The sequence below is a fragment of the Ascaphus truei genome, chromosome 7 (genome assembly GCF_040206685.1).
Source record: "Ascaphus truei isolate aAscTru1 chromosome 7, aAscTru1.hap1, whole genome shotgun sequence".
Lineage (NCBI taxonomy): Eukaryota > Metazoa > Chordata > Amphibia > Anura > Ascaphidae > Ascaphus > Ascaphus truei.
In genome coordinates, this window is record NC_134489.1 from 91,159,670 (window position 1) to 91,175,096 (window position 15,427).

General features: G+C 38.2%; 1 long non-coding RNA gene across 1 annotated transcript in view; it reads left to right on the forward strand.

The window, feature by feature from the left end:
- LOC142498570 (uncharacterized) overlaps positions 1-13,842 on the forward strand; it is a 70,271-nt gene extending 56,429 nt beyond the window's left edge. Inside the window, exons 3-5 of the long non-coding RNA XR_012802483.1 lie at positions 325-482; positions 10,166-10,746; positions 12,472-13,842. This is a non-coding gene — a long non-coding RNA (uncharacterized LOC142498570). The remainder of the gene's footprint in view (positions 1-324; positions 483-10,165; positions 10,747-12,471) is intronic.
- Positions 13,843-15,427: the final 1,585 nt, after the last annotated feature.

The window sequence follows — 15,427 nt, forward strand, 5'->3', positions numbered from 1 at the left end:
CAAGCAAATGGTGCTGTCTTTTTTTTTAGTGCATTTAAAGTCTCAACTGTCTAGTTTTCGTGTTTCAAATTAGGATCAGGAGGGTTTTTTATGACTTAAGTTTAAACTTGTCTTAATTGCAGACATTTCTCATTGCAGAATTATTGTTAATGTGCAATGTCATAAAATAAATCATGTTTTTTAAATGCACTTTCTAACTAGTTATCTACAAAATCTGATCATCTTAGTCATTCAAATGTAGGACTTACTAAGTAATTAATTAATATCTTCTGCAAAATAATTGATGCCTGATAAGTTAACATGTAATTATTATTTGTTTCATAGTTATATGCAGCACTTTACTACAGATGATCTCAGGGCTCTTTAAAATAAACGCAGCTTGACTTCTGTTCTGCGGGACCATGGCTACATGTTTTTCCGCTCTCCTGGATATTAAACTCTACATCAAACCTGCAGCACTGAGATCACAGAGCTATGGAAAGGTACTTTTTTTTTGCTGCAGTCTCTGAACATGAGTTGGGTTTTGGCTGTAAATCCAATGCAATTTAAGAATGAAAGAACAGCACTAAACACCTTGGCTTCTTCACTAACCTACAGCAACACCTTCAACATTTGCCTTAACTCGTCCTTTGGCAGAATGTTGTCAAACATTGTTTCCTGCAGAAAATATTTCCCCATGACTGATTAACCCCCGAGACCAGAAATGTATTGCTCTAAGACAGGGTTGGACAATTCCCGTCCTCAATGGCCACCAACAGGTCAGGTTTTTAGGATATCCCTGCTTCAGCACAGGTGGCTCAATCAGTGCCTCAGTCAAATACTGAGCCACTGATTGGGCCACGAACTCAGGGAAGGGCTGGGGAGGGGGAAGGGAAGGAATATACCCTCGCAACTGCTGGAAGATAAATCTGTGGTGCTACAATCAGGGGTAGATAATGAACAAATACTAGTAGAGAAAAAGAACCCCAACGGAGAGCACTCAACAGTGCACAAAAACAGTGAAGGAGGTAGTGTAGGATGCAATGTGTAGATTGAGTAAATTAACATATCATTTATTGGAGTCTTAACTCAATTAAAATAAAGCGGACACTAAGTACCAGGGTGATATGTGCTAGTAGGCCAAAAAAGCGCAGCGAAAATAAAAGGCACCAGACTCGTGTGTTAAGTGTTGGCTCTACCCTTGATCATATATGCAGGGTAAAGTCAGGTGTTATGAACAACCACAGGTATCTGCGTAATAAGTGTATAGATAACAGATAGAACCCCTATCTACTTAGTTACATGAACCAAGTTAGTATATACCACAGTGGGTTAATGTAGGGATGAGCAGATCACTGCTTAAGTCCCTGAGTGGTGCTTCTTGTGTCAAGACGCCATAGTGGTATAATATCACACACACTCGCTATAAACTCCCCCCACGTCAGTCTCCTGTGGGGGGTGGGGGGGATAGTATATAATAATGGCAGAAAAAGGATTGCTGCAGACCTGTGAATAGAGAAAATGTAGATCACAAGTAGTGTCTACTAACACTTGAAAAAAATAAAAAACAACACGAGGTACTGGTAGCATAAAAATGGCAGTAACCGCGACCAAATTGTAACAAACATACACACTTCTGCTGATGCCTGGTGTGTCACAGGTCTCCGCGGTTTCTGCCTATTCAAGTCAATATCGAGCTAATGCTCACATGTAACTCTCTGTAAGAGAGTGTTACTCTGGGTCAGGACACGCTCCGATCACGAGCGTTGGTCCCGCCCCCTTGACGCCACTGATTGGGCCACCTGTGCTAAAGCAGGGATATCCTGAAAACCTGATCTGTTGGTGGCCCTTGAGGACTGAAGTTGCCCACCCCTGCTTTAAGACCTGTTAACAACTAACCCATTGAAGAGGTGATGCTGATCTAAATAAATAAACAGTTAATTCTTATGAATACTAATGATGAAACTTGCTACAGAGAACAACTACTGTACATACCTTGTATGATTTGACTTTTCAGATATTTAGGTGTGTAACCCTCCCTACTCAGCTCTTAGGGAGTTTACATCAGTTCTGCATCGTTGGCAACTCAGAAGGTATTACCTTAATCGGGGTGCAGGCTTCGTGGAGGCTGGGCGTTACTAAGCAATGATGGGAACTTTATTCATTCGAACAGCAGCTTTATTATCTTTTAGACAGTCTCATATTTATTATACATAGTGTATAAATTGTATTAATTAGATTGTAAGCTCTTTAGTGCAGGGACTCCATTTCCTAAATGTCACTTTATGTCTGAAGCGCTTCTCCCCATTATGTGTTATTTGTATTATTTGTTATTTATATGATTACGTCACGTGTATTACTGCTGTTACGCTCTATGTATATTAATGGCACTATATGAATAAAGATATACTGTACATACATACATACAGGCGGTCCTCGTTTTACGACGAATGGCTTATCCGACGCTAGTCAATGCATCCCTATGTCCCGTTTTACGACGCCCGAACAGCTTATCCGACACTCTTACGACGCTTTCAAAAATTGCAACAATTGCCCAATCAGAAGGCTGCAGGTTAGGAAAATCATTCTGAACAGTCTGTGTGAAGGTTTAGTGGTGTATTTTAAGCCCTAACCATGTCTGATAAAAGCAAAAGGCAGAGCGCTGTTACTCCACAAAGGATTAGAAAATCTATTACTTTGGAGACCAAACAAAACATAATAAAGCGCTCTGAGAAAGGAGAGACAAACACAGAAATTGGACGTGCCTTGGATATACCTCGCACTACTATTGTGACAATAATAAAAGACAAGGCAAGAATCTTGGAACAGATCAAGGGCTCAGCACCTATGCAAGGTACAACAATAAGGCAACGTGTTGGGCATATTGCTGAGGTAGAAAAACTTCTCATCCTATGGCTGGAAGATCAATCCCAGCGTCATGTGCCTATTAGTTTAGCCTTAATTCAGGCCAAGGCTTTGAGTCTCTATGAGGACATTAAGCACCAGCATGGAGAAGGGTCCACTGAGGAAACGTTCACTGCAAGTAAGGGCTGGTTTATGCGGTTTAACGTGAGGGCAAACTTGCATAACATTAAAGTGACCGGTGAAGCTGCTAGTGCTGATGAGGAGGCAGCTAAAATCTTCCCTGTTACATTGGCTAAAATTATAAAGGACGGTGGCTATTGCGCACGTCAAGTGTTCAATGTTGATGAGAGTGGGCTCTACTGGAAGAAAATGCCCAGTAGAAGCTACATTACAAAAGAGGAAAAATCTATGCCTGGGTTTAAAGTTGCAAAGGACAAGCTTACTCTTCTGCTTGGATTAAATGCTGCAGGTGATTTCAAGCTAAAACCTTTGCTTGTTTATCATGCAGAAAACCGTAGGGCATTCAAGGGTTATGCAAAGAGCACACTTCCAGTGATTTGGAAGTCCAACCGTAAGGCATGGGTAACAGGGAGCCTTTTTGAGGACTGGTTCCAGCATCAATTTATCCCAGCTGTGCAATTATATTGCATAAACCAGAACCTTGATTTTAAAGCATTGCTGCTCCTGGACAATGCTCCTGGCCATCCTGTGTACCTGGATGATCATCATCCAAACGTCATGGTGGTGTTCATGCCCCCCAACACCACCTCATTGATACTGCCGATGGACCAGGGGGTTATCGCTTCCATCAAGGCCTACTATCTCAGGCGAACATTTGCCCAGGCCATCAGAGCAACTGATGTGGAAGGAGGTCCAACCTTAAAAGAATTTTGGAAGGGTTCCAACATTCTCCATGCAGTAAGAAACATCGGAGAGGCATGGAATGAGGTGAAACAATCCAATTTATTGGAGTTTGGCGTAATTTGTGCCCTGATTTTGTGTCTGATGTCCAAGGCCTTACAGAGACTGTTGCAGAGGTCACAGAAACTGTTGTGCAAATGGCCACAGATCTCAACTTGGAGGTGGAAACCGAGGATATTGAGGAGTTGCTCGCCTCACATTCTAACGAGTTGAGCAATGAAGACCTGATGCAATTAGAAGAGCAAAAAATTGCTGAAGAGGAGGCCCACCAATCTGCTGATGTGGCACAGCAACAGCCACGTAAATCATTGTCAACCAAAATGTTGGCTGTGGCATTCAAGCACATTGATAGCGCACTGGCCATATTTGAGGACAATGACCCTAACATTGAACGGAGTTCAACAGTCAGTCGTGGGGTGTCTAACCAAATCAGCTGCTATAGAGAGATCTACATGCAGAAAAGGAAAGAATCTGTCCAGACTTCAATGAAGTGATTCTTCAAGAGGCCGAAACCTTCAAGTCCACCTACATCACCTCCAAAAAGTCCGTTGTCTGTTGAAGATCCCCCCCCCCAATCATCTTCCTCCAATAATTGATGTTTTTTTTTTTTGCTCATGTACATTTCTGTACAGAATATAGCATAGTTTTATTTTTATAGTTTTATTTTACAGTTCTGGAATCATTAAATATAATGTTTACATCATAATCTATGTGTGTGCTGCATATCTTATTGCTTGAGTAACATTTTCTGTGTTTTTAGCATCAAAAATGCCTTCAGGAACGGAACATTTGATTTAAACAGTGTTCCTATGGGAAAACGGGTTTCGCTTTACGACGCTTCACTATCCGACGCCATTTTGAGTAACGCATTGCGTCGGATAACCGAGGACCGCCTGTACTGCATCTTGTATAGCCAATTGAATGTCCTTTCACGCTAGTGTTTGTATGGGAGCCCTATTTTCAGCATAGGCTGTCTCTCTGTGAACCTTTAGAGTAGTACAGTACCATTTCTGTCTGACACTATCTAAACAGGGTACTCAACAATAAAAGGGAATTCTTACCCTATCCTAAACATAGGAACTTATATACACTATAGACAGTGAGATCTTAATGGAACCCCTTAAGACCCTAGTAATCCCAAGGTGGGGGGAGTTGTTACACTTTCCCCTAACGTAAATAGACGTTGTCCCCAACATCCTGTAAATATGTCATGGATACATTTGAATATAAAATGGTATACATCCCAGTACATAATACATAATGACAGGACCATACATTTCTCTCAATGTATATACTGGCAGTAACAGTACTGTGAACATCCGGACACAGGACTCAGTACATTTCAAATAACAATTGCGCAGACATTTTTGTAACCATATGTACTGCTATACCTACACCATACTGTATACATGCTGAGCATATGGCAGTTACCTCACTGTTTAGAACACACAGGCTACGACTTATAGCTTCTCTTATAAGTCTAACATGGCAGTGTACACTTAAGCGCGATTCTTACTGTACACAGCTCACTGTGTTGGCCAGACACGTCTCTTGTGTCGACCACTCATAAAACATTGATTATGGGACTCTCTAGGGCAGACTACTCACATTCATCTGTTCTCACCCTTAGACATTTTTGTTGTTATACAGCATTCATTACGAGTAGAGCTAAGGTACTCTGCTGTTTGACTCCTCTAACCCCTCCATTAACAGCATATCAATATATCCCATACAGTATTAGCATTAGTCATTACTAAATGAAAAAATAAGTTGCATTGTGCTCTAAACAAAAAATCTCAGCAAACATAGGTGGTATGTATGAATGTATAGCGGATTACCCCTCCAGAGAAAGCAAAAATAAGGCTGGAATATAAGGTTGCACCCATGTACCTGTTGGATGTGTAAATGGAAAATAAAGTCCCACATGCAATGAGGTAAGGACAATATACACCTGCCGGTGTCCAGCGTTAGTACAGCATCATGGTATAAACATGGGGCGACAAACAGATTCCTTGCAGCCACTTAGGAAAAGGAGAGTGAAGAAAGCTCAATATAGAGTATTACTCACACAATTGTAGAGCCTGGTATGTCACAACTCCTGGGGTGTACCGTGCCTCCGTTGTAGTAGATGAACAGGAACAAAGAGAGAGAAAAAACGAAGCACTGGTTCCACTAAAGCAAAAGTTAACACAGAGGTGCGTTCCCACAATAAAAGTTTAATGGATCAGAAGTACAAAAACAGAACACCTACGCGTTTCGGGCTTATGGCCCTTTCTCAAGGTGAATAGAAATACATAAAGGACGCAGGACGTGACGCGGGACGTGTGACATCAGTGCGCTCAAGCCATAACAATAAAATAAACTTTATTTAAACAAAAAGATAAACAAAATGAACAATCCTAAATATGAATGAAAAAACACAATCTATACATAAAAACTATATTAAAAACAAATGTACACAAATAGAATGTATTAGTCTCATGAACAGAGGTGTGTTGATGCTTCATTCATAGATTACTTGAATTCTATATCTCTTCAAACTTTATTTAAACAGAAAGTATATGCAAAATGAACAATCCTAAGTATGAATGAAACTACACGATCTAGACATAAAGCTAAATTAAAAACAAATGTACACAAATAGAATGTATTAATCTCATGAGCAGAGATGTATTAATGCTTCAATCATAGATTACGCAAATTCTATATCTGTTAAAAACCCACAGTTTTAAAGTTCAATCTGTGAAGTATATATCAGCCTAGCACATTCAGTATATATATATATATATATATATATATATATATATATACAGACTACAATATATAGTAATGGTACAATTTATGCAACAAATGCAAGAAAAAGTACCCCTTGTATAACGATGTTTGATGTCTAGGGTGAATAGAACTTTGCCATCATTCACCATACAGTGTATTTAAGTCATTTATTAATTGTAATAAATGGATATCATATTTTAATACTGCATGGGTGTTGGCAAAGTATGGAACAATCCATATTAAGCTTGGTATGTGGACTTATTGATTGAAAAACTCATTGACAATTGGCGTATTGAATTCAAGACAATTCAACTCGGCATAAATACAGTGCTATATTCTGGTTTAAACACCAATTAAAGTTCTATTAGATATATATATTTCGCTGTTTGATGATAACTGTATGTATATATATATATAGCAAAGGTTGAGCCAAACACATTCATGAGCTCAGGTAAGAAATTATGTGTATTAAATGTTCCCTGTATTAGTGGAGGAAAAATCAGATTTTGATGACATGTACTTACAAGATTTGCATTTTAAACATTTAAAACATCCCTTTGGCAAGTTAGAGACCAGTTTCTTAGTTGTGAACAAACATTGGGCTGTACTAGCTGCTGATCCTGTCTTACAAAATGTTTACAATGAGGGTCCCAAATTTGTGTACAAAAGAGGAAAAACAATCTCTAATTATGTTTCACCAAGTTTGTTCACAACTAAGAAACTGGTCTCTAACTTGCCAAAGGGATGTTTTAAATGTTTAAAATGCAAATCTTGTAAGTACATGTCATCAAAATCTGATTTTTCCTCCACTAATACAGGGGACATTTATAATATCAAATCGTTCATAAATTGCAATACCACATATGTAATTTACCTACTCAAATGTGGTTGCGGCAAACAATATATAGGCCGAACAATAAGAGCCCTCAAAGTTCGTATACTCGAACACTTACGTCTAATTATAAAAAAAGATGTCAACCACCCTGTCTCATTTCATTTTACCAATTGCAGTATGGGTAAAATAAATAACTTTTCATATACAGGTATAGAGCACATACCATGTCCCATTAGAGGTGGGGATAGAAATGGCATTCTAGACAGGAGAGAATTATTTTGGATCTTTACTTTAAATACACGTATTTCAAATGGCCTCAATTCCGATTGGGATTTGGGACCACTCCTGCTCTAGATAGGGTCATTTAATAAGAACTTTATATTTAAAATTGATCATATTTGTCTATGCCTATTTTTCTACCCCCTGTCTCATGGGAACGATATCTGCCATTTCAATACACATAATTTCTTACCTGAGCTCATGAATGTGTTTGGCTCAACCTTTGCTATATATATATATATATATATATATATATATATATATATATATATATATATATATATATATATATATATATATATACATACAGTTATCATCAAACAGCGAAATATATATATCTAATAGAACTTTAATTGGTGTTTAAACCAGAATATAGCACTGTATTTATGCCGAGTTGAATTGTCTTGAATTCAATACGCCAATTGTCAATGAGTTTTTCAATCAATAAGTCCACATACCAAGCTTAATATGGATTGTTCCATACTTTGCCAACACCCATGCAGTATTAAAATACGATATCCATTTATTACAATTAATAAATTACTTAAATACACTGTATGGTGAATGATGGCAATGTTCTATTCACCCTAGACATCAAACATCGTTATACAAAAGGTACTTTTTCTTGCATTTGTTGCATAAATTGTACCATTACTATATATTGTAGTCTGTATATATATATGCATGTCATTTCCCAGAATCCCTTGCTGCAGTGGAAGTGCTGTATGCTGTGTGACAATGGGGAAAGACAGGGTTGCAGACCTGTCTAAGACATGCAAATGAACATACAGTAATATTTACAGTTGCTATATATATATATATATATATATATATATATATATATATATATATATATATACTGAATGTGCTAGGCTGATATATACTTCACAGATTGAACTTTAAAACTGTGGGTTTTTAACAGATATAGAATTTGCGTAATCTATGAATGAAGCATTAATACATCTCTGCTCATGAGATTAATACATTCTATTTGTGTACATTTGTTTTTAATTTAGCTTTATGTCTAGATCGTGTAGTTTCATTCATACTTAGGATTGTTCATTTTGCATATACTTTCTGTTTAAATAAAGTTTGAAGAGATATAGAATTCAAGTAATCTATGAATGAAGCATCAACACACCTCTGTTCATGAGACTAATACATTCTATTTGTGTACATTTGTTTTTAATATAGTTTTTATGTATAGATTGTGTTTTTTCATTCATATTTAGGATTGTTCTTTTTGTTTAAATAAAGTTTATTTTATTGTTATGGCTTGAGCGCACTGACGTCACACGTCCCGCATCACGTCCTGCGTCATCCTCCCCGTTGAACCAGGAAGTGGCGGGGGATTGGTCACGCCAGCGCCGAGTTAAGGTATTTAAATGCTCCGGTTTATGTATTTCTATTCACCTTGAGAAAGGGCCATAAGCCCGAAACGCGTAGGTGTTCTGTTTTTGTACTTCTGATCCATTAAACTTTTATTGTGGGAACGCACCTCTGTGTTAACTTTTGCTTTAGTGGAACCAGTGCTTCGTTTTTTCTCTCTCTTTGTTCTTAGTAATTACTAAACCTGGTGAAGGCATAAAATATGGCATGGTTAGCAATATGATATATTTATTGCAAAACATATACACAACTGTAGACCACATTAATGCGATAACAGGACAGAAACATATACTATAACTTGGGTTCAACATGTGCAATGTATGATAGGGTGCTCTATTGGGTCCAAAAGGAGGATCGGGAATAGCGAATTACCCAGGCTACGACATATACACATCTGACCCATAACGGATCAGAAACCACATCCAGCGGATGGAATCGCTATGCCCTCTTGTAATGGTCCAGGTTAAGTTTTGAAACCACATTTTCCTCCCAGTCCTTATTAGGAGTGGGCTGGACTGGGTTACCTTTCAGATCAGGGACTTCTACTGAGTGAACCCTTTTATGCCCATTTTCATCTACATATTCCACCCAGTCTATATAGACGCTCCTACCTATTTGCCATATACATGTCAGCTGATCGACTCTTTCCTGGCGCTACGCAAGAGCATAGTGCCCGTGCTGCCGGATATAGGCCTGAACCTTGTTCTCTATCCAGTCATTTTCTAAAAAGCGCATCATATTCTCAGTGATATAAGGATAATTGTGTCCCCAAAAGTCTCGTAGCCAGTCTCGGACCACACAATCCGCATGGCTAAGTAGTGTCAAGAGCTTGGAAAATGGAGCACCTGGCAGAACCCATACTAATCATTCTATCTTAGGCAGTGGGGCAATGGTCATGTCTCACAATGCATCTTCGCTGAAATAGAATCTATCCTCTGTAGCCTCAAGCTGTTTACGGTAGATCTCATCCTCTTCCTCCACGGTCTACTGTCCCCTTTCCCACCAAGTATCCACCTTACCTCGGTGAAACTGGCCGTGCAGGACATATTGACGTATGGGACACAACTGGCAACGATATCCATACTGTCAGTTGATAACGGGGTTTGTCAATCTCCATTTCAGGAACTGAACTACAGGGGCTCATGACCAGGCACTGCTGCAGCGACAGGGCATGCTTCCAATCGTAAAGCCAGGAGATGCACCTTTCCAGTTATTCAAAGCGATCTCACCTCCACGGGTGATCCGATCGCTACAGGCAAAGAAGGTCCTTCGCAATTGAGACACCCTGATGTCGCCTTGTGGGTGAAGCTGTTTTGGCAGCTCAGAGCCTGGGAGGGGTGAGGTAATCTCTGTTTCATTGATCACTTCTTCAATGATGACCTCATGTGTAGGCATCCCCTGGAACAGGTCCTCTAGTGACAGTAGGATCACATTGCTACAGTATGTGCATGAGCAAATATAATGTTCATGTTATTAATGTTATAGTATTTTATATCTTATGCTTATGTTATTCATTGTTGGTAAAGTTATATATATTGATCACTCTATCTCCACATTTGTGTTTATTGTGTTAACATACAGTTTTCTTGGGAGGGATTATCCCAGTTCTAAGGCTGAGCCCCTTCCAGGTGGCGACATCTCCGGACTCATTACTCTAATCTCTCATTCAGTGGAGTCTCAGGATCAGTCCTAATTACCAACAGGTGAGCGCCAGATACATCTATTCCAGCCACCGCGGGAATACCCAGGAAAGTGGTACTGCATAAACATAGGAACATATACACTACGAGAGATGAGTGAGATCCCTCTTCTTCAACTCCTCCTCAGGTCCGAATGATGGGGAAGTGGCGTTACTCTGTGTTGGCCCACACATTTAACCCTTTAGGGCCTAAGTAATTCCAAAGGGGGGTTCAATGTGAAATCACTCCAAGTAGTGGACTTTGTGGCTTTCTTCTCTATGCTGCTATGTTATATGTTCTTCAGCTCTCTGTTTTCCATCTGTCCCTTCCTGTGGTGTTATTGATGACCCTGCCTGTGGGAGGGACTATTTAACAACAGCAGCAGGAAGTAAACAGTGTGATTTTAATGGATTTTTTCTCTGAGACAGAATATCTTTGGAAGTGATGTATCGCCACACACCACTATTTTCATCTCTGTCCCATTCATTTGAATGCTGAGAAGCAACTTTAAAGCATACTCAACATGGCACACAGATCATGGCACACAGTGATAACCAGAAGCCTACCCTTCTAGACCAAGCACCCTAGCACCAAACACCCTAGCTGAGTTCTGGGCTTACCACTTACCACTTTATTGTACTTTGTTGAAACAGGACAGCATTTTAGCTTTAGCAGGTCTGGATAATGAACACTATTGGGTACTCAAAACATTTGCAGCTTATTGTATAAATAACTTATTGATTCGTTTAAAATAGTGCCTAAATAAATACGAGGAATTTACTTTTTGAGGCTTCTGCCAGATGTAGCTTTAAATGCTGGCACCTTTTAAAATGAATTAGTAAAGTTTATAGTTGGTTAATTATCGCTTACTGACATATACATTGCATTATTTAGAAAGTTTTATGAAAGTTAGGCTGTCTGTGTCATTAAACAAAAGAGTATTTAAATAGGGCACACAGCCACAAAAGTGCACTCTTGGGTTTTTAATACAGCCATTTTTGCAGATGTCTGTGAAAATGTCTTGGCAATCTAGGGGAAATAGTGCATTTAAGATAATGTTTGTGAGTTCATGAGCAATGTAAACTTTTGCAAAAAGTGTCGCAAAAACGACAGACTTCTGAGAAAACTGAAAAATGCAAATTTGAAGACATTCACACAACGTTAGAAACAAACACATTTTAGTCATCAATGAGGCAGATATGGTCAGAAAGAAGATTAGAAAGCCCAAATAATTCAGGTAAAATGTCAAATTAAATCCTCTCATGCTTAAACATTTGTGTAGCATGACAAGCATCAATGTATATCCTGTTTACCAAGATTGTTTATTTTGAATTACTAATGGCAATGGTTCATACAATATGTACCATGAGACTGCACAGGTGGACTTTCGGCATTGGCCAATAGTAAAATGACATATTCTTATATTATACATATAAGGCTTTTCAATTAATTCAATAATAACGCTAGCAAAATATATTACAATGTGACACAACATATCATACTTTAATGGAAGCAATGAAGGTCATATATGTACAAAGATTTTCAAGGAGAATACTGTACACGAGACTGCAATTTACTGTCCTATCAAAGCTAGAAGTGTAGACTAAACATAACTTTTATATTTAGAGAAACTGAATTAAAACATGCAATTGATCATTTTAATGGCAACTGCATCAGCTGAATTTCACTTTTAATGGTGTAAGATATTATGCTATTTTGAAGCTAAGCTGTTGTGTAATGTGATTCCAGCTCTGCAGAAGAATGACTACGATGTCTATCATGAGCCAACAAACGTCACACTTCCCAATCTACAGTAAATCGCTTTTTTTTTTTTTTACAAATCTGTAGGATGTCAGTAGTGAAGACTTATCCAATCCTAAAAAACACAAACTCAAGTTACAATGATCCAATATAATGTCTCATATGAAAGTGTCAATATGTTGAAAATCAATGCAAGTGACTCAATCTTAATGATTAAAGTAAATATCTTAATAGAATTGGAATTAAGTAATATGTCATATTGTAAAAAATGGGCGTTTTTATCAATGCCTGACTGTTTCTTATCATGTACTTCAAGATCAATCGACATGTACTAACATTTTATGAACTTACCTAAATATATTTGTTATTTAATAACTGTCTCATCAACTATTGTGTGAGCAACTATTGTGTAACCTCAGAAGATAATATCAAATATGTTCTGAAGATGGGCAAAATGTGTAATGATATGGTTCTATACTATAGGCTGTGCTATGTATTAGTGTTCCCAACAAGTCTATTTATTATGACAAACACTTATTTTAAAAAAAAGCTTATTTATAAACTTCAGCCGCTTTATCAGTATGGCGGATTATTATACATCTTAAACCCGTTTAACTTAATAACTTTCAAGTCTTTAATATACCCAAAGGTGCCTTTAATCACAGCCAATGCATCAACGTAAAAAGATCTTAAAGCTGCAGTTCAGGCTCCTGTTTTTGTTTTGTTTTTAAAATTTTTTTTTAACTTCAATAGTTTAATGTGGGCAATCTCTACTTACCTAAAAACACTGCATAGCTGCCGGTCAATTCGTTCTCCATCTATTGATCGGCAAAGTTTGGCGACATCTTTAAATATGGGGAATGTAAATCGTTGCTATAGGAACAAGCATGCTTGTTAAAATAGAATACAAGAAAATTGGTCTTTCAAAGTTGTTGTTTTTTAAAACAGAAAATGCTAAAAGTATTTTTTCTAACTACAGAACTGATTTATTAAAAAAAACACACATGCAGGATATTGCATGAACTGCAGCTTTAATAAATAGGAGTGCAAGTGTCATAGAAAAATAGACATTGCTTGGTGACAAGAGGCAATTTAAATGGGCAATCCCAGCGAGCGAATTTTTCTGCAAATATTTCTTTTAACCGGGGCATCCCTGGAGCTGAACCCCATTCATTTCAGCTATGGGGACCCCCTGTTTCCAGAGACCCTTACTTCCAAAGAGGGAGCCGTATCTCTGCTTTTTAAAGCTTCCGCGGTAGGTGGGCCAATAGGAAGCCTGCAAAGCATCGACGTTTTGAAAAGCGGCTATCACGTGATCCCTGCTACATGCACCCCCTATAGAGGTCAGTATCTCCGGAAGTAGGGGGTCCCTGGAGCTGAAATTAATGGGGTTCAGTTCCAGAGACCCCCCCCCCCCCCCCCCCGCTTCAATGCTGTGTTAAACAGTTTGCAAAAATAATTGCCCATCTGGATTGCCTCTTTAAAAGACAGACCCATTTTAGGAAATTAAATATAAGGCTGAAGATGAGTGATTGTGATGTTGACAAACACAGCTAAGGTATATTAATAATTTGATGAGCACATGACAAAAAAATTAAGTTCACATCATTTGGGGTCTTCTTTGTATCTCTCCTTATACTGCATGCATTTGCATCGTGTGTGGATAGGAAGTGCATTACTCTGTTGAAGTAATTTACAAAAGCAGCACACACAAAAAGACTGTATCCAGTTTGACAATGTCCCCAGATCCTACAAACATCTATGTTTAAATTGTTCATTTATATTAATGTGCTCACAAGTGGCATTTTATTTGCTGTTAATTTATACCAGCAGATGAGCTCAGATAGTGTGCTTTATGAGCAGGTACATTGCGGGCTACTGTACATGTTTTATAAGGCATTTCTAAAAGTGATCACATAGGAATACAGTAGCAAGCCAGTGTCTCCGTGTGCCAATGTATAACACCAATTTTAATGTGTTCTGCTGTGTCTGTTTCAACATCGTTTTCTCAAAGAAAAAAAATGACTCTACTGCAGTTGGTAAGCTCAGAGGCAGCATCTGGATGTTGTGTGAGGCGCTCATATGTAAATGATATGTAATATTGAACTACACGCATACACCACTTTTGTGCGCCATCAATGTGTCAAAATTGTCAGTCAATTTTTCCTTGGCGTAAAAAATAAAACAAATGAAAATAGACGCAAACATTTCTTCGTGCATCCATATCTGTGAACCTAGCTGCTCTGTTGACGCTTCATCAGTCAAAAGTGTTTCCCATGAAAGAACTGTGCCTTTAAATAATAGTAAGCTAGAGAATAAAGAACATGAACATATCTGGATATACTTTAGATACGAAGATAAAGAACACAAATATAGAGACTTAAAAATATATACAGTATATCGTATTTGTGTGCAAATACAGCTGTAGGCCGACTTAATGCCCCCAACGTCGTGGACACGCAAGCAAAGGTCAGTGGTACTGGGGACAGTGTTTGCCGCGATCGCGTTGGGGGGGTTCATGCTTCTCAATGGGACCACCCGCAACGTTAATCATTTGGTACCGCGGTCATGTGACCATGAAAGGCGGTGGCGGCTGCGGCAACGAAGGCATTACGTTTTGCTACATCTGTAGCTATTAAATATCTTTTAAATTACATTTTCTTAAGATTGGCGACCCAATTATGTACATATATTTTAACATGACATACTCCAAACAAATAAAACATGCCAAATGTAAGAACATTAATAGTGACATACTTATTATGTGATAATGATTTCTTTTATTGAAATGCACTCTTTCAATGGAAGCTATGAATAGTCCCAAAACGTTATATTTATTCATTTGTTTCTTTGAATATTTCTATTATTAAAATGAATATAATTTAAATATTATATTGTTAATAATAAACAGTGTATACACGTATCCCATTCTCAAAAGTATTCA